The sequence below is a fragment of the Salmo salar genome, chromosome ssa02, assembly GCF_905237065.1.
Source record: "Salmo salar chromosome ssa02, Ssal_v3.1, whole genome shotgun sequence".
Classification (NCBI taxonomy): domain Eukaryota; kingdom Metazoa; phylum Chordata; class Actinopteri; order Salmoniformes; family Salmonidae; genus Salmo; species Salmo salar.
The window spans coordinates 73,291,465-73,317,474 of record NC_059443.1 but is presented as its reverse complement, the minus strand read 5'-3'; positions in this window follow the sequence as shown (position 1 = coordinate 73,317,474).

Here is a 26,010-nt window from a genome sequence, read left to right as displayed (position 1 = left end):
AAGAAGTGTATCTCTGAGTAATTAGACTGTAGAGAACTGCTGTAGACTAGGAATCAGTCAAGCAGAATAACAGCACCCACAGGGAGGACAGAGGGTTGTGTTTCAATGGGTTTGGAGTTTTAGAAGGAAACGGTAGAGCAGGTACTTTGCCCACAGGAATATTTACAACATGATAGAAGTAAGGAGTAATTTGTCCTCTACAGAGATATGTTGGTAAGGAGCCATTTGTCCTCTACGGAGATATGTTGGTAAGGAGCCATTTGGCCTCTACAGAGATATGTTGGTAAGGAGCCATTTGTCCTCTACAGAGATATGTTGGTAAGGAGCCATTTGGCCTCTACAGAGATATTACACCTTTATCATCCTCTCTTTATCCTTCTGAATCTCTTCTTCTCCCATGTCTCTTTTTATTTATTTGTTCCCCCCTCTCTCTCTCTCTGTGTGTGTGTGTGTGTGTGTGTGTGTGTGTGTGTGTGTGTGTGTGTGTGTGTGTGTGTGTGTGTGTGTGGGTGTGTGTCTATGTGTGCGTCTGTGTGTGTTTATGTCTGTATGTCTGTGTGTCTGTATCTCCACACAGCTGGAAAGCAGAGCCGAGTTAAGTATGTGTGTGTGTTCTCTATGTTAACGACAGGAGAGAAACAAATGACAGAGGTTAAAGTAATCACACACCTCTCTCCTCTCCACCCTTCACCTTTCTATCAACTCTTCTTCCTGACCTCCTGACCTCTCCTTACCTCTCACAATCCCAGGGTTAAACACCGTAATGTTTTGTTTTCCTCTAGAAGACTGAAGATCCAGTCAATGTGAGTTACCATTGTAGAACTACACATGGTTCTTAGTTTATTACTGCTAGTGGTGTTGAGTTACCATGGTTACACATGGTTCTTAGTTTATTACTGTTAGTGGTGTTGAGTTACCATGGTTACACATGGTTCTTAGTTTATTACTGCTAGTGGTGTTGAGTTACCATGGTTACACATGGTTCTTAATTTATTATTGCTAGTGTTGTTGAGTTACCATGGTTACACATGGTTCTTAGTTTATTACTGATAGGGGTGTTGAGTTACCATGGTTCTTAGTTTTTTACTGCTAGTGGTGTTGAGTTACGTGGTTTTGGGCTGCGTGACACATTTCAGTGTGTGTGATTCCCCTCTTCTCCTTTGATAGACCACAGATGTTTCCCACTATGATCCAAATTTAAAGCTGCTACAATGAAACAATGTTTGTGCTGCGTGTCATGCCAGTCATATTAACACATCTGGAGTGGCTACTGTTGTAAAATTCTGGTAACTTTCCCAAGATTCCCAAGTAATCCAGAAATCACATTTGGAAGATTCCCAGAATCAGGAAGGAACAGGCAGGAAATCAGGAATCCTCCAACCAGGATTTATGTAAAACCTGGGAATTTTGGGAAAGTTTTTTGCAAACCTATGAGGAGCAGACCTCAGAATCCCAGGAACCTCTGCTCCGAACTCTGACCTTTAACATAATATGTACCAATACACACACACAATACACAACAAAGCCTTCACATGAAGAATGTCTCTGGTCTCAGCCAACTCTCAGATCTGTCTTTGCACACTGCTGGACCAGCATTTCCATTTTCTCTCAACACCTCACCGTCTTGCTCTCTCTCCGTCTTTCTCTTTCTCTCTCAATCTCTCTTTACGGCTCTTTCTCTCAACACCTCCGTCTGTTCCCTCCATCTCTCTCCTCTCTTTCTCTCTCTTTCTTCTGTCACACCCCTCCATCTCTCCATCTCTCTCGCTCTTCTTCTTCTCAGTCAGTCTCTCCTCATTTCTCTTTCTCATTCACTCACTAACTCACTAACTCACTCAATTCAATTCAAAGGGCTTTATTGTCATGGGAAACATACGTTCACATTGACAAAGCAAGTGAAATGGATAATAAACAAAAGTTTAAATGAACAGTAAACATTACACTCACAAGTTTCAAAGGAATAGAGACATGTCATATGTCATATGTCTATGTACAGTGTTAAAAAGACGTGCAAATAGTTAAAGTACAAATGGGAAAATAAATTAACATAAATATGGGTTGTATTTACAATGGTATTTGTTCTTTGCTGGTTGCCCTATTCTTGTCACTCACTCACTAACTCACTAACTCACTAACTCACTCAATAACTCAGTAACTCAATAACTAACTCACTCACTCACTAACTCACTCACTAACTAACTCACTAACTCAATAACTCAATAACTAACTCACTAACTCACTAACTCAATAACTCACTAACGCCCTCCCTTCTCTTGCTCTCCATCTTTCCATCTCATTTTATCTTTCTTCTTCCCTCTCTCTCCTTCCGTCAGTGTGTGTGTGTGTGTGTGTGTGTGTGTGTGTGTGTGTGTGTGTGTGTGTGTGTGTGTGTGTGTGTGTGTGTGTGTGGCTGCGTGTGTGTGTGATCGTGTGATCGTGTGGTGAGCTCCATGTCTGGAGGAGTGATCAGGAGGAGCCGAGGGACGGCGAGGCCCAGAGAGGCTATCAGAGTCCAGGGTAAAGACCAGGGGAGGGACGGGGGTCAGAACCTGAAGCCAACAACAACAACCGGAAACATCCTGTATGCTTGATATGGGAGAGAGGGAGAGACGGAAAGAAAGAGAGAGAGAAATAGACAGAAAAGGAAGAGATAGAGGGTGGGAGGAGAAAGGGAGAGAGAGAGAGAGAGAGAGAAGAGGGGGAGAGATGGTAGCTTTGTGTTTAAAAGCGCTGGGTCAATAACCGAAAGGTTGCTGGTTTGAATCCCTCAGCCGAACAGGTGAAACATCTTGCTGTGTTCTAGTGTACTTTAAGATGGTTCTAGTGTACTAAGGAGATGGCTCTCCTATTCTGACCACTTTGCCCAGTGATATTCAAGGTTACAACTACCTTTCTAGGGGTTCTGATGCTTCCAGCCTTGATTTGCATTTTGGATAACATATCAACAGTATTTCACATTTTTAGGTGTATAATATTGCTTACGAGGTGTTGTCCAATGAATTCTGTAACCACTCCATCTTCAAACCAGGGTTGATTTTAAAAAGCTGTTCAAAAGAGGTGTAACGGGCGTCGTAAGGATTGGACCAAGGTGCAGCGGGAACATGTATACTCATCTTCTTTATTAAATCAAAAGAAGGAAAAACAAACAAATCACGTATACAAAACAACGAACGACACTAAACAGTCCTGTCAGGTGCACAGACACAAAACAGGAAACAACTACCCACAAACCCTCATAGCATAAACACCCCTAAACATAGGACCTTCAATCAGAGGCAACGAGGAACAGCTACCTCCAATTGAAGGTCAATCAACAAACCCTAAACATAGAAATAGAAAGACTAGACTGAACATAGAAATACACTAACATAGAACATAGACCAAAAACCCCGGAACACTCTAAACAAACAGCCCTCTTACATAAGCACATAGACCAACAAACCCCGAGACACTCTAAACAAACACCCCCCTGCCACGTCCTGACCAAACTACAATAACAAAATACCCCTTTACTGATCAGGACGTGACAGTACAGTGCAGACCCCGGATGCACCTTAAACAAAACACAAAAATAAACCCAAAACAAAAATAATCCCAAACTAAAGGGAGGGAAGGGAGGGTGGCCACCGTCACCGATGGCTCCCGTGCTACACCCCCCCCTCCCCCAACCCCCTACTATGGAGGTGGCTCAGGCTCCGGCCTTACTCCCCAACCTAACCTGTCCACCCCCGCTAAATACTCATTAAACTTTACCCCTCCCGAAGTCTCTGGGCTATGGCGCATCGCTGAAGACCTCAGGCTGAGACCTCGGGCTGAAGGGCGACTCTGGCTGTGCCGATTCCGGACTGCAGGGCGACTCTGGCTGCGCCAATTCCGGACTGTAGGGCGACTATGGCTGCTCTGATTCTGGACTGTAGAGCAACTCTCGCTGCGCCGATTTCGGACTGTAGGGCGACTCTCGCTGCGCCGATTCCGGACTGTAGGCCGTCTCTCTCGGTTCCGGACTGTAGGCCGTCTCTCTCGGTTCCGGACTGTAGGCCGTCTCTCTCGGTTCCGGACTGTAGGCCGTCTCTCTCAGCTCCGGACTGTAGGCCGTCTCTCTCGGCTCCGGACTGTGGGCCGTCTCTCTCGGCTCCGGACTGTGGGCCGTCTCTCTCGGTTCCGGACTGTGGGCCATGTCTCTCGGTTCCGGACTGTGGGCCGTCTCTCTACGGGGCACTGTCGCCGGAAGCTCTGGACGGGGCACTGTTGCCGGACACTCTGGACGAGGCACTGTTGCCGGACACTCTGGACGAGGCATTGTTGTCAGACACTCTGGACGAGGCACTGTTGCCGGACACTCTGGACGAGGCACTGTTGCCGGAAGCTCTGGACGGGGACTGCGCACTGAAGACCTGATGCGTGGAGCTGGTTTAGGAAGTGCCAGACTAGGGACACGCACCACAGGGCTAGTGCAAGGAGCAGGAGCAGGACGAGCTGGACCAGGCTGACACACTGGAGGCCTGGTGCGTAGGGCTGGTAGTGGAGGTACCAGACTGGAGACACGCACCCCAAGGCTAGTGCGAGGAGCGGGAACAGAACATGCTGGACTGGCCTGACGCACTGGAGGCCTGGTGCGTGGTGCTGGCTTTGGAGATGCCAGACTGGAGACACGCACCTCAGGGCTAGTGCGGGGAGCGGGAACAGGAGACACTGGGCCGTGAAGGCACACTGGCGGGCTCGAGCACAGGACTGGCACCACCCTTACTGGCTGGGTGCCCGCTTCCCCCTGGCAAATGCGGGACACTGGCACCGAGCATACCGGCCTGTGGATGCTTGGCCTCGACGCCGTGCTCATCTCCCCATAGCACGGGGCCTGACCAGTACCACGCTGCCTCTGGTAAGCACGGGGAGTTGGCTTAGGGCTCAACCCTGGCCCAGCCAAACTACCCGTGTGCCTCTCAGGCTTCCATGCCAACCGTCTTCCAGCAAAACACTCCAGCCTTCCTCCATGGTCCCTCTCCGGCTAGGATCTCCTCCCAGGTCCACGACTCCCGATAGCTCCTCTCCAGCTCCTTACCCCGCTGCTTGGTCCGTTGGTGGTGGGTAGTTCTGTAACGGGCATCGTAAGGATTGGACCAAGGTGCAGCGGGAACGTGTATACTCATGTAACGTGTATACTCTTTCTACATGTAAATGTAGAAAGAGACAGACAATGGAGAGATAGAGAGTGGGGGAGGAGGAGGAGGAGGAGGAGGAGGAGGAGGAGGAGGAGGAGAGACAGAGACAGGGCTTGTTCATATGATCCTGCTGCTGGCTAAGACCAGGTGTGACTGATTCTCTGGAGGGTTTTCCTTTTCTGTGTGTGTGTGTGTGTGTGTGTGTGTGTGTGTGTGTGTGTGTGTGTGTGTGTGTGTGTGTGTGTGTGTGTGTGTGTGTGTGTGTGTGTGTGTGTGTGCACTCATTCATATATCGAATGTGATTTTATATGCATTTAAATGTGGATGAAGCCTTGGGGCTGAACTGAACAGTAATAGAATAGCAGCATAATCCTGAGTGACAGATGAAGCTCCAGTGCTTTGATTAGAGCTGGTTCTCTAGTAGTGTATTTTATACCACCATGAAGTCTACTACTGACTACCTTTAGCCAAGCCAACAGAGACACCATGCAGTCTACTACTGACTACCTGCATCCAAGCCAGCACGGACACCATGAAGTCTAATACTGACTACCTTTAACCAAGCCAGCAGGGACACCATGCAGTCTACTACTGACTAGCTGTAGCCAAGCCAACAGGGACACCATACAGTCTACTACTGACTACCTTTAGCCAAGCCAACAGGGACACCATGCAGTCTACTACTGACTAGCTGTAGCCAAGCCAGCACGGACACCATGCAGTCTACTACTGACTACCTGCATCCAAGCCAGCACGGACACCATGAAGTCTAATACTGACTACCTATAGCCGAGCCAGCAGGGACACCATGCAGTCTACTACTGACTACCTGCATCCAAGCCAGCACGGACACCATGAAGTCTAATACTGACTACCTATAGCCGAGTCAGCAGGGACACCATGCAGTCTACTACTGACTACCTGTAGCCGAGCCAGCAGGGACACCATACAGTCTACTACTGACTACCTGTAGCCAAGCCAGCAGGGACACCATACAGTCTACTACTGACTACCTGTAGCCAAGCCAGCAGGGACAGCATGCAGTCTAATACTGACTACCTTTAGCCAAGCCAGCAGGGACACCATGCGGTCTACTACTGACTACCTGTAGCCGAGCCAGCAGGGACACCATACAGTCTACTACTGACTACCTGTAGCCGAGCCAGCAGGAACATCATGCAGTCTACTACTGACTACCTGTAGCCAAGCCAACAGGGACACCATGCAGTCTACTACTGACTACCTGTAGCCAAGCCAGCACGAACAACATGCAGTCTACTACTGACTACCTGTAGCCAAGCCAGCAGGAACACCATGCAGTCTAATACTGACTACCTGTAGCCAAGCCAGCAGGAACACCATGCAGTCTAATACTGACTACCTGTAGCCAAGCCAGCAGGGACACCATGCAGTCTAACACTGACTACCTGTAGCCAAGCCAGCAGGAACACCATGCAGTCTAATACTGACTACCTGTAGCCAAGCCAGCAGGAACACCATGCAGTCTACTACTGACTACCTGTAGCCAAGCCAGTACGGACACCATGCAGTCTACTACTGACTACCTGTAGCCAAGCCAGCTGGGACACCATGCAGTCTACTACTGACTACCTGTAGCCAAGCCAGCACGGACACCATGCAGTCTACTACTGACTACCTGTAGCCAAGCCAGCGTGTGTGTGTGTGTGTGTGTGTGTGTGTGTGTGTGTGTGTGTGTGTGTGTGTGTGTGTGTGTGTACATGTGCCTGCCTCTGTGTTCATGCTGTGTGAGATACCAGTATGGAAAGTCCATTAAGAAATGTCATTCATTTTGTTCTCAGGGTCTCACTTATACACACGCTGTACCTCTCTCTTCTATTCCGCCTCTTCCTCTATCAGCCCTGCCTCTCGTCTCTGCCTCCTTCACCTCTCCCTCCCTATCTCTCCTTCCCCTGCACCCCCCCAGGCTTATTCTTCAATCAAATGTACAACTCAACAATGGAGTCACTGCGGCCAATATTCACTGGTATCAGGTTGGGCTCATTTCCAATTAAATACAATCCAGCGAGCATGAATTAATAACAGAACTGACCCCTACTCCGTAGCCAGACAGACCATCTGTGTAAGGATTAAATAGGGAAACTGGTCATCAATTTAATTTAATAACATGCTGTTAAATTAATCTGACAGAGACTCTATCAGACAGAGATATGCTGTTAAAATAATCTGACAGACATCAGACAGAGACAGAGATATGCTGTTAAATTAATCTGACAGACATCAGACAGAGACAGAGATATGCTGTTAAATTAATCTGACAGACATCAGACAGACAGAGATATGCTGTTAAATTAATCTGACAGACATCAGACAGAGACAGAGATATGCTGTTAAATTAATCTGACAGACAGACAGACAGACAGACAGACAGACAGACAGACAGACAGACAGACAGACAGACAGACAGACAGACAGACAGACAGACAGACAGACAGACAGACAGACAGACAGACAGACAGACAGACAGACAGACAGACAGACAGACAGACAGACAGACAGACAGACAGACAGAGATATGCTGTTAAATTAATCTGACAGACATCAGACAGAGACAGAGATATGCTGTTAAAATAATCTGACAGACAGACAGACAGACAGACAGAGACAGAGATATGCTGTTAAATTAATCTGACAGTACATCAGACAGAGACAGAGATATGCTGTTAAATTAATCTGACAGACATCAGACAGAGACAGAGATATGCTGTTAAATTAATCTGACAGACACATCAGACAGAGACAGAGATATGCTGTTAAATTAATCTGACAGACATCAGACAGAGACAGAGATATGGTGTTAAAATAATCAGACAGAGATAGCGATATGAGAGTCTAGATAACACAATATACTAATACAAGATGAAGAAAACAGTCATTTGACCACCTGCTGTTAAACTAACAGCGACGCCATTGGACCCAGATACTGCTAGATAGAGATAAAACTATATTGTATTACATCAATGGAATGATAGTTAGAAAATATGAAAATGTAAAAAAGTCCAAATTGTGTGAATATTTAGGCACTGTACAGGGAGTTGATTATTCTGAGCTTCGGATTTCATATGGTGTCCATGTAGGAGGTCTCAGTGCTCCCATAGATTAATCACTCTGTTGAATAAGTACAATTTATCTTCAATAAATAATGATCATCTTATTAAAACAGAGAGATTTGGAAGAAGATGAAATTACATCTGTTATTGGTTTTACTGAAATAGGTGCTCTGCCAACTAACTACTTTGACTGAGGTAGAGGGCTTTATACACACACAACCACACACACACACACACACACACACACACACACACACACACACACACACACACACACACACACACACACACACACACACACACACACACACACACACACACAGAAACAGAGACACAGACACACAGATAAATAGAGAGACACAGACACACAGATAAATAGAGAGACACAGACACACAGATAAATAGAGAGAAACGTGGGCTGTATCTTCTCTTCCCTGCTGCATATTTTTGTTGACGTGATTTGTTTCCATTTAGCTGTTGTTGTTTGTTTGTTGTTTGTTTGTTTGTTGTGATGTTGATTCAGCTAGAGGGTTTCTTTATTGTACCCTAATGGCTGTAATTATGCTAATGAGAAAAAAGTGTGTGTGTGTGTGTGTGTGTGTGTGTGTGTGTGTGTGTGTGTGTGTGTGTGTGTGTGTGTGTGTGTATGTGCACGTGTGTGCATGTGTGTGTGTACATTCCCTAGTGAACACACTGTACGATTCAGAGCATCTGCCTTAATAATTCTTTCTCTCTAAACTTGAAGACTGAAACATCTCTAAGCATTGCTCTGGGAACCAACAGTTCCTAGAGCTACTGCCTTCTTCTGGGGTGAGAGCAGGATAACACGTTATAATAACTCATCTATACACTATATCTAATCCCCCATCTCTCTCTCCCCCCTCTCTCTCTCTCTCTCTCCCCTCTCTCTCTCCCTCTCTCTCTCTCTCCCCCCCTCTCTCTCTCTCTCTCTCTCTCTCTCTCTCTCTCTCTCTCTCTCTCCCCCTCTCTCTCTCCCTCGCTCTCTCTCTCTCCCCCCTCTCTCATCCTGTTGAAGTAAAAGAGGAGTTCTTCTGTGCATTCCACATTAAACATGTACATCTGAGAGAAGAATAATAGGCTTTTCTACAAGTTCTTTGTAGTATCATCCAAGGCTTGCTTGTGCCAGTGCATTTCTCCAGCACATTAGCCCTCATTGAAGTGTTCCACAAAGGAGAGAGAGAGAGACCCAACCAAATCATGAGAAAACAAAAAGTGAATTACTTGACACATTGGAAAGAATTAGCAAAAAAACAAAGCAAACTAGAATGCTATTTGGCCCTAAACAGAGAGTACACAGTGGCAGAATGCCTGACCACTGTGACTGACCCAAACTTAAGGAAAGCTTTGACTATGTACAGACTCAGAGAGCATAGCCTTGCTATTGAGAAAGGCCGCTGTAGGCAGACATGGTTCTCAAGAGAAGACAGGCTATGTACACACTGCCCACAAAATGAGGTGGAAACTGAGCTGCACTTCCTAACCTCCTGCCAAATGTATGACCATATTAGAGACACATATTTCCCTCAGATTACACAGATCCACAAAGAATTCTAAAACAAACCCGATTTTGACCAACTCCCATATCGATTGAGTGAAATACCACTGTGTGCCATCACAGCAGCAAGATTTGTGACCTGTTGCTACAAGAAAAGGTCAACCAGTGAAGAACAAACACCATTGTAAATACAACCCATATTTGTGCTTTTTTATTTTCCCTTTTGTACTTTTGTACTATTTGTACATTGTTACAACCCTTTATATAGACATAATATGACATTGGAAATGTCTTTATTCTTTTGGAACTTGTGAGTGTAATGCTTCATGTCAATTTTGATAGTTTATTTCAACTTTGTTTATTATCGATTTGACTTGCTTTGGCAATGTTAACATATGTTTCCCATGCCAATAAAGCCCCTTGAATTGAATTGAGAGAGCAAGAGAGAGCAAGAGAGAGAGAGAGAGAGAGAGAGAGAGAGAGAGAGAGAGAGAGAGATAGAGAGAGAGAGAGATAGAGATGAGAGATAGAGAGAGAGAGAGAGAGAGAGAGAGAGAGAGAGAGAGAGAGAGAGAGAGAGAGAGAGAGAGAGATAGAGACAGAGAGAGAGAGAGAAAAGGGAGTGAAAAGGGAGAGAAAGGGGAGAGTAAAACATGAGCCTATCACAATAATTAAAACAAAATGTCAAGAAAACTGTAGGCTAATATTTATAATTATTTATCATTACTGCATGTCAGAGGCAGGAAAAATGAGAGAATGGACAGGAATGGAAATGAATGGAAAGGGTGGTACGACCTACACTCCAAAATGCCATGTGGTTTGCCCAGAAGACTGACATTTTGCCAAGGCAGAGATGAGTGGCCGACACCGAGACGTGCTTGCACAGCAGTGGACGCATAAATTCGGAGCTAATGACAATAGCCAAATGTCGTTACACTTTGTGTTGTTTTGTGTAACAGAAATCTCTTTCCAGTCACCACTGTTAGGAGGCTGAGAATATCCTGCTAGTGGATGAACCTGGTCAAGGTATTTATTTATTTAACTAGGCAAGTCAGAAAAGAACAAATTCTCATTTAAAATGACAGCTTACCCTGGCCAAACCCTAACCCGGATGACGCAGGGCCAATTGTGCGCCGCCCTATGGGACTCCCAATCACGGCCGGTTGTGATACAGCCTGGAAGTCTGAAGTGATGCATCTAGCACTGAGATGCAGTGCCTTAGACCGCTGCGCCAATATCACATTTACATAGGTATTCAGACAATTTATTCAGTACTTTGTTGAAGCACCTTTAGCAGTAATTACAGCCTTGAGTCTTCTCAAGCTACAAGCTTGGCACACCTGTATTTGGGGAGTTTCTCCCATTTTTCTCTGCAGATCCTCTCAAGCTCTGTCAGGTTGGATGGGGAGTGTATATGCATCAGCTATATTCAGGTCTCACCAGAGATGTTTGATCGAGTTCAAGTCCGGGTTCTGGCTGGGCCACTCAAGGACATTCAGATACTAGTCCTGAATCCACTCCTGCATTGTCTTGGCTGTCCTGTTGTCCTGCTGGAAAATGTACCTACGCCCCAGTCTGATGTCCTGAGCTCGCTGGAGCAGGTTTTCATCAAGGATCTCTCTGTACTTTGCACCGATCATCTTTGCCTCGATCCTGACTAGTCCCCTGCCGCTGAAAAAAATCTCCACAGCTTGATGCTGCCACCACCATGCTTCAACGTAGGGATGGTGCCAGGTTTCCTCCAGATGTGACACTTGGCATTCAGGCCAAAGAGTTTAATCTTGGTTTCTTCAGACCAGAGAGACCAGAGAGTCCTTTTGGTACCTTTTGGCAAACTCCAAGCATGCTGTCATGCGCCTTTTACTGAGGAGTAGCTTCCGTCTCGCCACTCTACCATAAAGTACGGATTGGTGGAGTGCTGCAGAGATGGTTGTCCTTCTGGAAGGTTATCCCATCTCCTCAGAGGAACTCCAGAGCTCTGTCAGAGTTACCATCAGGTTCTTGGTCACCTCCCTAACCAAGGCCCTTCTCCCACGATTACTCAATTTGGCCGGGCGGCCAGCTTTATGAAGAATCTTGGGGGATCCAAACTTCTTCCATTTAAGAATGATGGAGGCCACTGTATTATTGGGGACCTTTAATGCTGCAGAAATGTTTTGGTACCCTTCCCCAGATCTGTGCCTTGACACAATCTTGTCTCTGAGATTCCTTCGACCTCATGGCTTGGTTTTTGCTCTGACATGTACTGTCAACTGTAGGACAGGGGTGTGCCTTTCCAAATCATGTCCAATCAATTTAATTTACCACAGGTGTACCAATCAAGTTGTAGAAACATCTCAAGGATGATCAATGGAAACAGGATGCACCTGAGCTCAATTTTGAATCTCACATCAAAGGGTCTGAATATTTTATCAGTTTTTTATTTTTAATAAATTTGCAAACATTTCTAAAAACCTGTTTTTGCTATGTCATTATGGGATATTTTGTGTAGATTGCTGAGGAAATAGTTTTATATAATCCATTTTAGAATGAGGCTGTAACGTAACAATGTGGAAAAAGTCAAGGGATCTGAATACTTTCCGAAGGCTCTGTATATCGCTGTAAATCACTGTATATCGCTGTATATCACTGTATATCACTGTATATCCCTGTATATCACTGTATATCGCTGTAAATCACTGTATATCCCTGTATATCACTGTATATCGCTGTACATTGCTGTATATCAGAAGCTTCTGATAGGCTAATTGACATCGTTTCAGTCAATTGGAGGTGTACCTGTGGATGTATTTCAAGGCCTACTTTCAAACTTTGCTTGACATCGTGGGAAAATCTAAAGAAATCAGCCAAGACTTCATAAAAAGAATGTGTAGACCTCCACAAGTCTGGTTCATCCTTGGGAGCAATTCCAAATGCCTGAAGGTACCACGTTCATCTGTACAAACAATAGTACGCAAGTATAAACACCATGGGACCACGGAGCCGTCATACCGCTCAGGAAGGAGACACATTCTGCCTCCTAGAGATGAACATACTTTGGTGCGAAAAGTGCAAATCAATCCCAGAACAACAGCAAAGGACCTTGTGAAGATGCTGGAGGAAACAGGTACAAAACTATCTATATCCACAGTAAAACGAGTCCTATATCGACATAACCTGAATGGCTGCTCAGCAAGGAAGAAGCCACTGCTCCAAAACCACCATAAAAAAGCCAGACCACTGGGAATGTGGTGAAAGAAATACAAACTGAAATAAATCATTCTCTCTACTATTATTCTGACATTTCACATTCTTAAAATAAAGTGGTGATCCTAACTGACCCAAGACAGGGCATTTTTACTAGGATCAAATGTCAGGAATTGTGAAAAACTGAGTTTAAATGTATTTGGCTAAGGTGTATGTAAACTTCCGACTTCAACTGTATATGTTATTGTACTTCTGAAAAGGAACATAAGCGCTGAACATAACTGTCAATGTTCTTTAAAACTACATCATTTCTTTATTTACTCTGTTCAGTTATTTTTCTTCATATAATTACAAAATGTCATTTTAAGGAAAAGAGATGCATTCACTGTTTTGCAAGTGGGAGAAGAATGAGAGAAGAGGGAATAAGGATCAGAGAGAGAGAGAGAGAGAGAGAGAGAGAGAGAGAGAGAGAGAGAGAGAGAGAGAGAGAGAGAGAGAGAGGGGGGAAGAAATTTGGTTTATCTTGTTTAATTAGCTGACTTCACAATGGGAAGATGATGCAAAGCTATTTGTCCCTGTGGCGTATTCTCATTGATTTTCTGATTGTGTGGTTTACGTGTGTGTGTGTTCTTGCGTATGTGTGTCTGTCAGTGTATATCTGTGTTTGTGTGTGTGCATGTGTTTCGTGTGTGTGTGTGCATGCATTTCTGTGTGTGTGTGTGTGTGTGTGTGTCAGTGTATATCTGTGTTTGTGTATGCATGCATGTGTGTCTGTCAGTGTGTGTGTCTGTCAGTGTGTGTGTGTGTGTGTTTGTTTGTGTGTGTCAGATGCATATTGTAGAGCTCAAGGAGACATCTTGTCCGATGTTGTATTGCTCACACACACACACACACACACACCCTCAGGGTATGCTCCTTAACATACTGTGGTTATTCACATCATGAATAAGCTAGCTGCGTTTTACACTTAGCTAGTTAGCTAGCTAGATAATGAACTAACTGCAATTATCATAAACCATTATTTTCTAGCTGATGTTAGCTATAACACACTAGCTAGCTAACGAGCTAATGCCTACAGATGTAACTCGGCAGTGATGCGTACTTTCAGAATTAAGGTTCATTTTCTACAATTAATAGGGTTGTTATCATTCACTACCTTGTCTGTGTGTGTGTGTGTGTGTGTGCGTGCATGCGTGCGTGCGTGTGCGTGCGTGTGTGTGTGTGTGTGTGTGCGCTAGTGCGTGTGTGCGTATGCGTGTGTGTGTGATGTATTGCTAATCACCTTATTTGAAGCAGTTTGGCTGAAACATTTGCCCAGCCTCGATCACTGGCTGCGTCTGGCTAAGCTAGCAGCATTCTACAGTCAAATAAGGAGCATGTTATCGTTGATGTCATGATGGAATGAGTCGAGGTAGCGATTGTTAGTGAAATGATGCGTGGTGCCATAATATAAATAATAGCTATAAATTCACATGGATGCCATGTCATTTGTCGTAACCATTGCCGTTCATATTTTTGGTGTCCACTAGTTCCACTCGTTTCTTGACAAGTGTCTCAACTAAAATATAATAATACAACAGACACTATTTAAGAATGGGACAATACTTGCATCCGTAGCAGTTTGTATGAATTTGAGTGGTTACGTACAATACATTTTGCGCTGAATACAACAGTGTAGACCTTACCGTGAAATGCTTACTTACAAGCCCTTAACCAACAATGCAGTTCAAGAAATATTTACTAAATAAACTAAAGTAAAAAATAAAATAAAAAGCAACACAATAAAATAACAATAACGAGGCTGTATACAGGGGGTACTGGTACCGAGTCAATGTGTGGGAGTACAGATTAGTGGAGGTAATTTGTACATGTCTGTAGGGGTAATGTTGACAGAATGGCTGCGAGACAGAGAGACTGTTGCTGTACTCCCAGGTAAGGTCTTGCTTCCAGAACCACTGAAGACCCCAGTATTCAGTCAGGAAGCTTGAAGAAGACGTGTGTCACCATCTAGGCCCATGTCACAGTACACAGTGGCCTGATAGGGAGATGACAATACATGTATTATGTACCTTGCATTACCAAAGCCATGTTCACTGCACATGTTAACCAACAATTCAACCCTTTTGTTATAGTGTCATTGATATGGATATTCACATACAAATACTCAGTTCATAAGCATTGACTGTAATACCTCTAGGGTCCTGTGGTGAAAGACTTGTATTGGGCAACATCTTTCTTCCCTGGCCCGTATTCACAAAGTGTCTTCAGAATTGGACTAGTGCTTCTACACCTGCATTGCTTGCTGTTTGGGGTTTTAGGCTGGGTTTCTGTACAGCACTTTGAGATATCAGCTGATGTAAGAAGGCTATATAAATGAATTTGATTTGACATTATACCCAAACAACAGCCTATTTGCAGTGAAATCTAGAGGGGCATTTTTCTTGCCAACTTTTTGGCAACCTAACCCTAAACCTAAACCCTAAAATAGCATTTGAACAAATTCAGATTTTTCAAAAAGTTATTGTTTTCCTACCTTTTCAGGACATTAACCTCTCTGGGGTAGGGGGCAGTATTTGCACGGCCGGATAAAAAACGTACCCGATTTAATCTGGTTATTACTACTGCCCAGAAACTAGAACATGCATATAATTATTGGCTTTGGATAGAAAACACCCTAAAGTTTCTAAAACTGTTTGAATGGTGTCTGTGAGTATAACAGAACACATATGGCAGGCAAAAACCTGAGAAGATTCCTTACAGGAAGTGGCCTGTCTGACCATTACTTGGGCTTCTACATTCTCTTTATTGAAAACTGAGGATCTCTGCTGTAACGTGACACTTCCTACGGCTCCCATAGGCTCTCAGAAGGCGGCAAAAAGCTGAATGATGTCTTTGCAGGCCCTGGCTGAAAAACATTAGCACATTTGGTAAGTGGTCAATCAGAGGACAATGAGACTGAGGCGCGTGCACGAGGCGACACCATGTTTTTATTTTCTCTGTCTTTGAACGTAAACAGGGTTTCCCGGTCGGAATATTAACGCTTTTTTACGAGAAAAATTGCATAAAAATTGATTTTAAACAGCGGTTGACATGCTTCGAAGTACGGTAATGGAATATTTCGAATTTTTTTGTCACGAAACGCGTCGGGCGCGTCACCCTTCGGATAGTGTCTTGAACGCACGAACAAAACAGAGGATATTTGAACATAACTATGGATTATTTTGAACCAAACCAACATTTGTTATTGAAGTAGAAGTCCTGGGAGTGCATTCTGACGAAGAACAGCAAAGGTAATCCAATTTTTCTTATAGTAAATCTGACTTTGGTGAGGGCTAAACTTGGTGGGTGTCTAAATAGCTAGCCCGTGATGGCTGGGCTATCTATTCAGAATATTGCAAAATGTGCTTTCACCGAAAAGCTATTTTAAAATTGGACATAGCGATTGCATAAAGGAGTTCTGTATCTATAATTCTTAAAATAATTGTTATGTTTTTTGTGAACGTTTATCGTGAGTAATTTAGTAAATTCACCGGAAGTTTGCGGTGGGTATGCTAGTTCTGAACGTCACATGCTAATGTAAATAGCTGTTTTTTGATATAAATATGAACTTGATTGAACAAAACATGCATGTATTGTATAACATAATGTCCTAGGATTGTCATCTGATGAAGATCATCAAAGGTTAGTGCTGCATTTAGCTGTGGTTTGGGTTTATGTGACATTATATGCTTGCTTGAAAAATGGGTGTCTGATTATTTCTGGCTGGGTACTCTGCTGACATAATCTAATGTTTTGCTTTCGTTGTAAAGTCTTTTTGAAATCGGACAGTGTGGTTAGATTAACGAGAGTCTTGTCTTTAAAATGGTGTAAAATAGTCATATGTTTGAGAAATTGAAGTAATAGAATTTCTAAGGTATTTGAATAACGCGCCACGGGATTCCACTGGCTGTTGAGTAGGTGGGACGATTTCGACCCACCTACCCTATTAAGGTGAAACGTTAGGACATTGGGGTTCTGATAATGTAGGAAAACAATTGCACACACACACACGCACACACACACACACACACACACACACACACACACACACACACACACACACACACACACACACACACACACACTCATAAAGTCAATGAGAATATGCCACTGGGACAAATATTTTTGCATCATCTTCCCATTGTGAAGGCAGCTAATTAAACAAGATAAACCAACGCTCTCCCTCTTTCGCCCTCTCTCTACTCTCATCTCCCTCTCCCTCTCTTTCTCTCTCTCTCTCTCGCTCTCTCTCCCTCTCTCTACTACCCTCTCCGTCCTCTTCTTCTCAATTCAATTCACTTCAATTCAATTTGCTTTATTGGCATGACGTAACAATGTACATACTGCCAAAGCTTACTTTGTATAATTACAATATTAAGATAATATTAAGAATAAAAAATGTCAACGGAACAACAGTAACAACAATAACCAAGGGTCAAAATAACCATACACTGAACAATAACAATAAGCATACAGTAGAGGACATGTGCAGGTTGATTGGTCTATCAGACACTGTCCCTCATTTTATGGCAGGCAGCAATGTAGTGCGCTGCCAACCCACAGCTCTCTGCGTCTGCCCCCAACAGGACGGGTAGCCTATTCTCAACAGAGAGGTCTTTGAAACATTAAATAAGTGTTTCAAATTTGGGGAATTGACACTCTCTAATTGTTTTATATTTTTGACATTTTGTCAGGAAATGCAGCTCTGTCTCAGGTTCTGCTGTGGTGCAGTGGTTGCACAGCCATTCCTCTACAAGGAGCCAGGTTTTCCTGTGTCTACCTAATAACGTTCTGCGTTCCTATCACAGTAAGATCCTATTTTCTGTATATCATGTTGTCGTTTCTACTGTAGGTGCATACAGTATGTACAGTTGAAGTCTGAAGTTTACATACACCTTAGCCAAATACATTTAAACTCAGTTTTTCACAGTTCCTGACATTTAATCCTGGTAAAAATTCCTTGTCTTAGGTTAGTTAGGATCGCCACTTTATTTTAAGAATGTGAAATGTCAGAATAATAGCAGAGAGAATAATTTCTTTCAACTTTAATTTCTTTCATCACATTCCCAGTGGGTCAGAAGTTTACATACACTCAATTAGTATTTGGTAGCACTGCCTTTAAATTGTTTCACTTGGGTCAAACATTTCGGGTAGCCTTCCACAAGCTTCCCACAATAAGTTGGGGGAATTTTGGCCCATTCCTCCTGACAGAGCTGGAGTAACTGAGTCAGGTTCGTAGGCCTCCTTGCTCGCACACGCTTTTTCAGTTCTGCCCACAAATCTTCCATAGGATTGAGGTCAGGGCTTTGTGATGGTCACTCCAATACCTTGACTTTGTTGTCCTTAAGCCAGTTTGCCACAACCTTGGAAGTATGCTTGGGGTCATTGTCCATTTCGAAGACCCATTTGCGACCAAGCTTTAACTTCCTGACTGATGTCTTGAGGTGTTGCTTCAATATATCCCCATAATTTTCCTCCCTCATGATGGCATCTATTTTGTGAAGTGCACCAGTCCCTTCTGCAGCAAAGCACACCCACAACATGATGCTGCCACCCCCATGCTTCACGGTTGGGATGGTGTTCTTCGGCTTGCAAGCCTCCCCCTTTTCCTCCAAACATAACAATGGTCATTATGGCCAAGCAGTTCTATTTTTGTTTCATCAGACCAGAGGACATTTCTCCAAAAACTACAATCTTTGTCTCCATGTGCAGTTGCAAACTGTAGTCTGGCTTTTTTGTGGCAGTTTTGGAGCAGTGGCTTCTTCCTTGCTGAGCGGCCTTTCAGGTTATGTCGATATAGGACTTTTTTTTACTGTGGATATAGATACTTTTGTACCGGTTTCCTCCAGCATTTTCACAAAGTCCTATGCTGTTGTTCTGGGATTGATTTGCACTTTTCGCACCAAAGTACGTTCATCTCTAGGAGACAGAACGCGTCTCCTTCCTGAGCGGTATGACGCATTTTGAGGTCTTGGCTGATTTCTTTTGCAAAGAGGCACTAAGTTTGAAGGTAGGCCTTGAAATACCTCCACAGGTACACCTCCAATTGACTCAAATGAAGTCAATTAGCTTCTAAAGCCATGACTTAATTTTCTGGAATTTTCCAAGCTGTTTAAAGGCACAGTCAAGTAAGTGTATGTAAACTTGTGACCCACTGGAATTGTGATACAGTGAATTATAAGTGAAATAATCTGTCTGTAAACAATTGTTGGAAAAATGACTTGTGTCATGCACAAAGTAGATGTCCTAACTGAGTTTCCAAAACTATAGTTTGTTCTCAAGAAATTTGTGGAGATTAATGACTCTAACCTAAGTGTAGGTAAACATCAACTGTGTGTATATATGTAAGTGAATAGAGCATAATGTATGTGCAGTTTTATTCACATGTTTTCAATTACAAGTGACAAATAATGTATTCTGATTATTGCATATATTGTAATGGGCACCTGTGATGTGTGTAAAATACTTTTTTGAAGCTTGTACTGATTATAATGAGCTAATGCTAAGCTATTTGCCAGCTATGTGTGGCGCCATGTTTGTTGACATTATACAATGCATTCTGGGTGTCATGTAATCTGTCAGACCAAAGATGTTATAATGAGGTGAAGGAATGAGTTCACTCATCTTTCGGGTAAACTTCCGAAAGTGAATGAAGGGAAATGGATGATCATAGACGACACACCACCTTCAACATGAATACTATAAACAGACCAAACTCATCGTCTCATCTTATTATCTTTGGTTGATGCCAAAAAAACAAGCATGGAGGCGCGCACAAACTGCCATCGTCTGAATACTTTTGATTTCTAGGAAGTGTTTTACCCAATTATTTTGATCAATGGTGAGCTCACCTGTGATGTGATTAATAATAAATAATAATTGCTATTAGCTAATTCATATTGTAGTTTATGTCAGCCGAGAGTTATAAAAATATGTCCGCTTGTGTTGCGTCAATCTTTCCTCAATTAGCGCTAGGACAAATGTAGCCTACATTTTTCCGGTTTGGATGATTGTGTTATGATGTAGCCACTTCTGTGAATGTCTGAACATTGCATCCAAAAATAAACTGCTCAAATTCTGGACATAACTTTGTAAGGACTGTGTTTGTGTAAATAGTTTCTGAAAAAAGTGTGGCCAGCTCAAATGCTGATTGTCATTCGAAACTGGCCGTTCTAAAGAAGTGTTCTAATCACAGCGGTTTGATCATAGCTACAGGGACCACTGTAGAATGATCACACCCCTGTGTTGGTACATGTGAAAAGGTTCATCTTCCACACAGACCATAGCCTGGCATGGCGCAGTGCTATATTAACACACTACTTCACTTGCTTTGGCAATGTTAACATATGTTTCCCATGCCAATAAAGCCCTTCAATTTAATTGAATTGAGAGAGAGAGAGAGAGAGAGAGAGAGAGAGATCGAGATCGAGACAGAGAGAGAGAGGGTGAGATTCCATCACACAGCTCTACAATGTCAAGAGATGAAACAAGAGAAGAGTCCCCTCAGCCAGCTGGTTCTGAGGCTCAGTTCACAAACCCAAACCAACTTCATAGAGCCTCAGCACAGCACTCAGAAAATTTGGTCCAACCAAATCATCACATAGCAAAAAGAAAAATATATCGCCTATTGGAGACACCACAAAAAAATCAAAGTCAACTTCAATGCTATTTGGCTCTAAACAGACAGTACATGGTGGCAGACTATCTGACCACAGTGAATGATAGAAAACGGAGGAAAACACTGACTAGGTACAGACAGAGTGAGCACTGTCTGGCTATAGAGACCTGGCTACCCAGAGAGGACAGGCTGTGCTCACTCTGCTTCAGGGGAGAGGTAGAGACAGAGTTGTATTTCCTACTACTCAGACCTAAGAGAATCTTTCTTTCCCAAAATTATCATTCAGTACAAAGAATTTGAAACTATTAAATTAAGGAAAAATCTCATATTTATTGGGTGAAAAGCCAAAATGTGCAGTTTTGGCAGCCAAATATGTGTCCTCCTGCCAAAGCTTGAGGGACAGCCAGTGAAAAGTGCAATGTAATGTCGATAATATTTCCCATGTAGTTTTGGCTTTCATACCAGGTCATGTGGCTTCGCAGTCAGGTTGAGGCTGGTCTACTACTATTGCTTTAATGTAATATTATTCTCATTAATATTGTTGTTGTAGTTCTGTTGATGGTAATCCCATTTCCACTACTACTGGGGCGGCAGATAGCCTAGTGGTTAGAGTGTTGGGCCAGTAACCGAAAGGTTGTTCTTTCCCTGAACAAGGCAGTTAACCCACTGTTCCTAGGCCGTCATTGTAAATAAGAATTTGTTCTTAACTGACTTGTCTAGTTAAATAAAGGTTAAATAAAATACATAAAAATAAATAAACTACTATTAGTGCTGTTAGTACCACCATTTGTGTTATATGTATACTTTGACCATGTAAGTAATATAACTTGCCATGTCAATGAAGTCTATTTAACCTGTTGGGTCTAGGGGGCAGCATTTGCACGTCTGGATAAAAAAAATGTACCCGATTTAATCTGGTTACTAATCCTACCCAGTAACTAGAATATGCATATACTTATTATATATGGATAGAAAACACTCTAAAGTTTCCAAAACTGTTTGAATGGTGTCTGTGAGTATAACAGAACTCATTTGGCAGGCAAAACCCTGAGACATTTTCTGACAGGAAGTGGATACCTGATGTGTTGTATTGACTTTAAACCTATCCCATTGAAAAACACAGGGGTTTAGGAATATTTTGGCACTTCCTATTGCTTCCACTAGATGTCGCCAGCCTTTACAAAGTGTTTTGAGTCTTCTGGAGGGAGATCTGACCGAACAAGAGCCATGGAACGATGATGGCCCATTAGACACCTTGCGCCGAAGTTCATGTTGGGTACCCTCGTTCCAATACGTTATAAAAGAGTATGCATTCGTCCACCTTGAATATTATTCATGTTCTGGTTAAAAAAGGCCCTAATGATTTATGCTATACAACGTTTGACATGTTTGAACGAACGGAAATATATTTTTTCCCCTCGTTCATGACGAGAAGTCCGGCTGGCTTACATCATGTGCTAACGAGACGGAGATTTTTGGACATAAATGATGAACTTTTTTGAACAAAACTACATTCGTTATGGACCTGTGATACCTGGAAGTGACATCTGATGAAGAGAATCAAAGGTAATGGATTATTTACATAGTATTTTCGATTTTAGATCTCCCCAACATGACGTCTAGTCTGTATCGCAACGCGTATTTTTCTGGGCGCAGTGCTCAGATTATTGCAAAGTGTGATTTCCCAGTAAGGTTATTTTTAAATCTGGCAAGTTGATTGCGTTCAAGAGATGTAAATCTATAATTCTTTAAATGACAATATAATATTTTACCAATGTTTTCTAATTTTAATTATTTAATTTGTTACGCTGACTTGACTGCCGGTTATTGGAGGGAAACGATTTCCTCAACATCAATGCCATAGTAAAACGCTGTTTTTGGATATAAATATGAACTTGATAGAACTAAAAATGCATGCATTGTCTAACATAATGTCCTAGGAGTGTCATCTGATGGAGATTGTAAAAGGTTAGTGCATCATTTTAGCTGGTTTTATGGTTTTGGTGACCCTGTCTTTGACTTGACAAAACATTACACACAACTCTTGTAAATGTACTGTCCTAACATACTCTAAATTTATGCTTTCGCCGTAAAACCTTTTTGAAATCGTAAAACGTGGTTAGATTAAGGAGATGTTTATCTTTCAAATGGTGTAACATAGTTGTATTTTTGAAAAATTTGAATTTTGACATTTATTTGGATTCAAATTTGCCGCTCTTGAAATGCACCTGCTGTTGATGGAGTGCACCACGGGTGGCACGCTAGCGTCCCACCTAGCCCCAAGAGGTTAATTGAAATTGAATTGAATTGAGAGAGAAGAGAAGACAACAGCAGAGAGAGACAAGAGAAGATAAGAGAACAGAGAGAGAGAATAGATAGAGAGAGAAGAGAAGACAACAGCAGAGAGAGAGAAGAAGAGAAGAGCAGATAAGAGAACAGAGAGAGAATAGATAGAGAGAAGATAATAGAGAGAGAAGAGAAGACAACAGAGAGTGAGAAGAGAAGACGAGAGAGAGAGAGAGAAAAGAGAGAAAAAAGAGAAGACAACAGAAGGAGAGAGAGAGAGGAGAGAAAAGTGAACACAACAGAGAGAGAGAGAGAGAGAGAGTGGGCGAGCGAGAAGACGAGAGAGGGAGACAGAGAGAAAGAGAGAGAAAGACAACAGAGGGAGATAGAGAGAGAAGAGAAGACAGCAGAGAGAGAGAAGAGCAGACAACAGAGAGATAGAGAGAGAAAACAGAGAGAGAGAAGGCAACGGAGAGAGAAAACAACAGAGAGAGAGGACAACAGAGAGAGAAGAGAAGACAACAGAGAGAGAAGACAAGAGACACAGAGAGAGAGAGAGAGAGAGTGCAGAGAGATTCATTGAAACATTGAACTCAAATTAAATGATAACTCACAATACCAAAACAATAAAGAAGGTGTTGATTCAGCTACTCAAAACATCCATTGCATATTCCAAAAAGCAGCATCAAAAGCAAATTTGCAAAAACCAAAGAAATGCATCATCAGAAACAAAAAACAAAGTGTTTCTGAAAAATGGTTTGATAACGAATGTAAAACAATTAGAAAACACCTAAGACAAATGTTAAATGAAAAACATTAGCAGCAAAACAACCCAGAGCTACACTATGAATACTTGAAACTCTGAAACAATATAAACATACACTGAAACACAAGAAATCGAATTATACCAATAAGACACTTGAGCACGACAAAGCCACAAGAATTAGCCATACAAGATTAAGGAATTTGGAAACGTATTTTGATAATCTATACAAAAACGTCCCACAAAAAGACTTAAAACATAACCAATTAGAAATTCAAGAAAAATGTAACATCTTTGAATCAGTCAACAAGAACCAAATGAAAAGCTATAATCTATAAAACCAAAGAAGGCTTGTGGTCTAGATAATATCTGAAATGAGATGCTGAAAAACAGCACACCTAAGTTGCAAAATCCTGGGCTTAAATTGTTCAACATTGTACTAACTTCTGGCTGCTTTCCTGAAGTATGGAAGCAGGGGCTCATCTCCCCTCTCCACAAAAGTGGAGACAAATCAGACCCCAATAATTACAGGGGAATTTGTGTAAACAGCAACTTGGGATAGGTTTTCTGTAGCATTTTGAATTCAAGAATTCAAACCTTTCTTCAAGAAAAAAAATGTAATAAGTAAATGTTAAATTGGCTTTCTTCCCAACCATCGCACTACTGACCATATATACACCTTACACACACAAATAAATAAACATGTCCACCAAACAAAAGAGGGCAAAATCTTTAATTGCTTTATTGACTTTTAAAAAGCATTCGATTCTGTTTGGCACAAAGGGCTATTCTTCAAAATTCTCCAAAGTGGGCTTGGTGGTAAGGTGTATGACTTAATAAAATGTATGTACACAGAAAACAAGTGTGCAATAAAAAGTCTAAAACCAAAGACAATAATTATTTTCACAACGTCGAGGTGTGAGACAAGGCTGCAGTTTGAGTCCAAACCTTTTCAACATTTATATCAATGAATTAGCAGACATGTTGGACCCTTCTCCAGCCCCAGGACTCACACTATTTGACACAGAGGTAAAATACCTGCTATATGCTGATGATTTGGTTCTTCTATCACCAACCAAAAAAGGTCTTCAACAGAACCTTTACATTCTAGAGCAATATTGCCATTATTGGGCCCTGGCAGTAAAAAAAGAAAAAAATGAAAATCATGATTTTCCAGAAAAAACCCAGATGTCAGAAACACATATATAAATTCACCCTGAACAACACCATAATTGAACACACTACCTTGGTCTGACCATATCTGCATCAGGAAACTTTAATATGGCAGCAAATAGCACTCAAAGAAAAAGCCCGCAGAGCATTGTATGCAATAAAAATGAAATTTTTGAAAATCAACATCCCAATTAGAATTTGGACCCAAATATTTGACAGTGTAATTCTACCAATAGCTCTTTATGGAAGTGAGATTTGGGGGCTACTTGTCACGACTCCTGCCGAGGGTGACTCCTCTCCCTGTTCGGGTGGCGCTCGGCTGTCATCGTCACCGGCCTACTAGCTGCCACCGATCCCTTTTTCCTTTTCTGTTGGTTTTGTCTTTATTGGTTTCACCTGTGTTCCATTAGTGATTAGTTGGGTATTTATGCCCGTTTCCCCACCTGTTTATATGTGCGGGCTTATTTCTGTCTTTCACTGTGTGTAAGTGGAACGTGTTTTTGGGTCCTTGTATTTTTGATTACACCCTGTTGTTGTTTTGGGGTGTATACTCTCTTTGCCAGTGCATTTATTAAAGCACGATAGCGAATGCTCTTGTTTCCTGCGCCTGACTCCACACCCACTACATCAAGCGTTACACTACTCAATAGGATAGGGGGCGCCACAGCGCATTTTGAAAAAAAATAGTTCCCATTTTCAACGGCCTACTAATCAAACTCAGAAGCTAGGGCATGCATATACTTATTATATATGGATAGAAAACACCCTAAAGTTTCTAAAACTGTTTGAATGGTGTCTGTGAGTATAACAGAACTCAAATGGCAGTCAAAACCCCGAGACCGATTGAAACAGGAAGTGGAATTCAGAATTGTGGACTCGACTTCTCATCTTTCCCTATAAATCACACCGTTAACCATGGTTCAGTGAGCACTTCCTATTGCTTCCACTAGATGTCGCCAGTCTTTTCACAGTGGTTTGAGCCTTATACAGTCGAAACTCAGTGAATGAGAGTCATTGGAAATTGGTCACAGGGGATGGGCCATCACCATTATGACGCCGGCGGCCATGTCTACCCCCACCTTTGGAAACGGTTTTAAAGGCAATGAAATCATCCCCCTCAAATCTTATTGGCTCTCTTGGTGTTACAGGCCCTGAAGATGAATGTTTTACAACGTTTGACA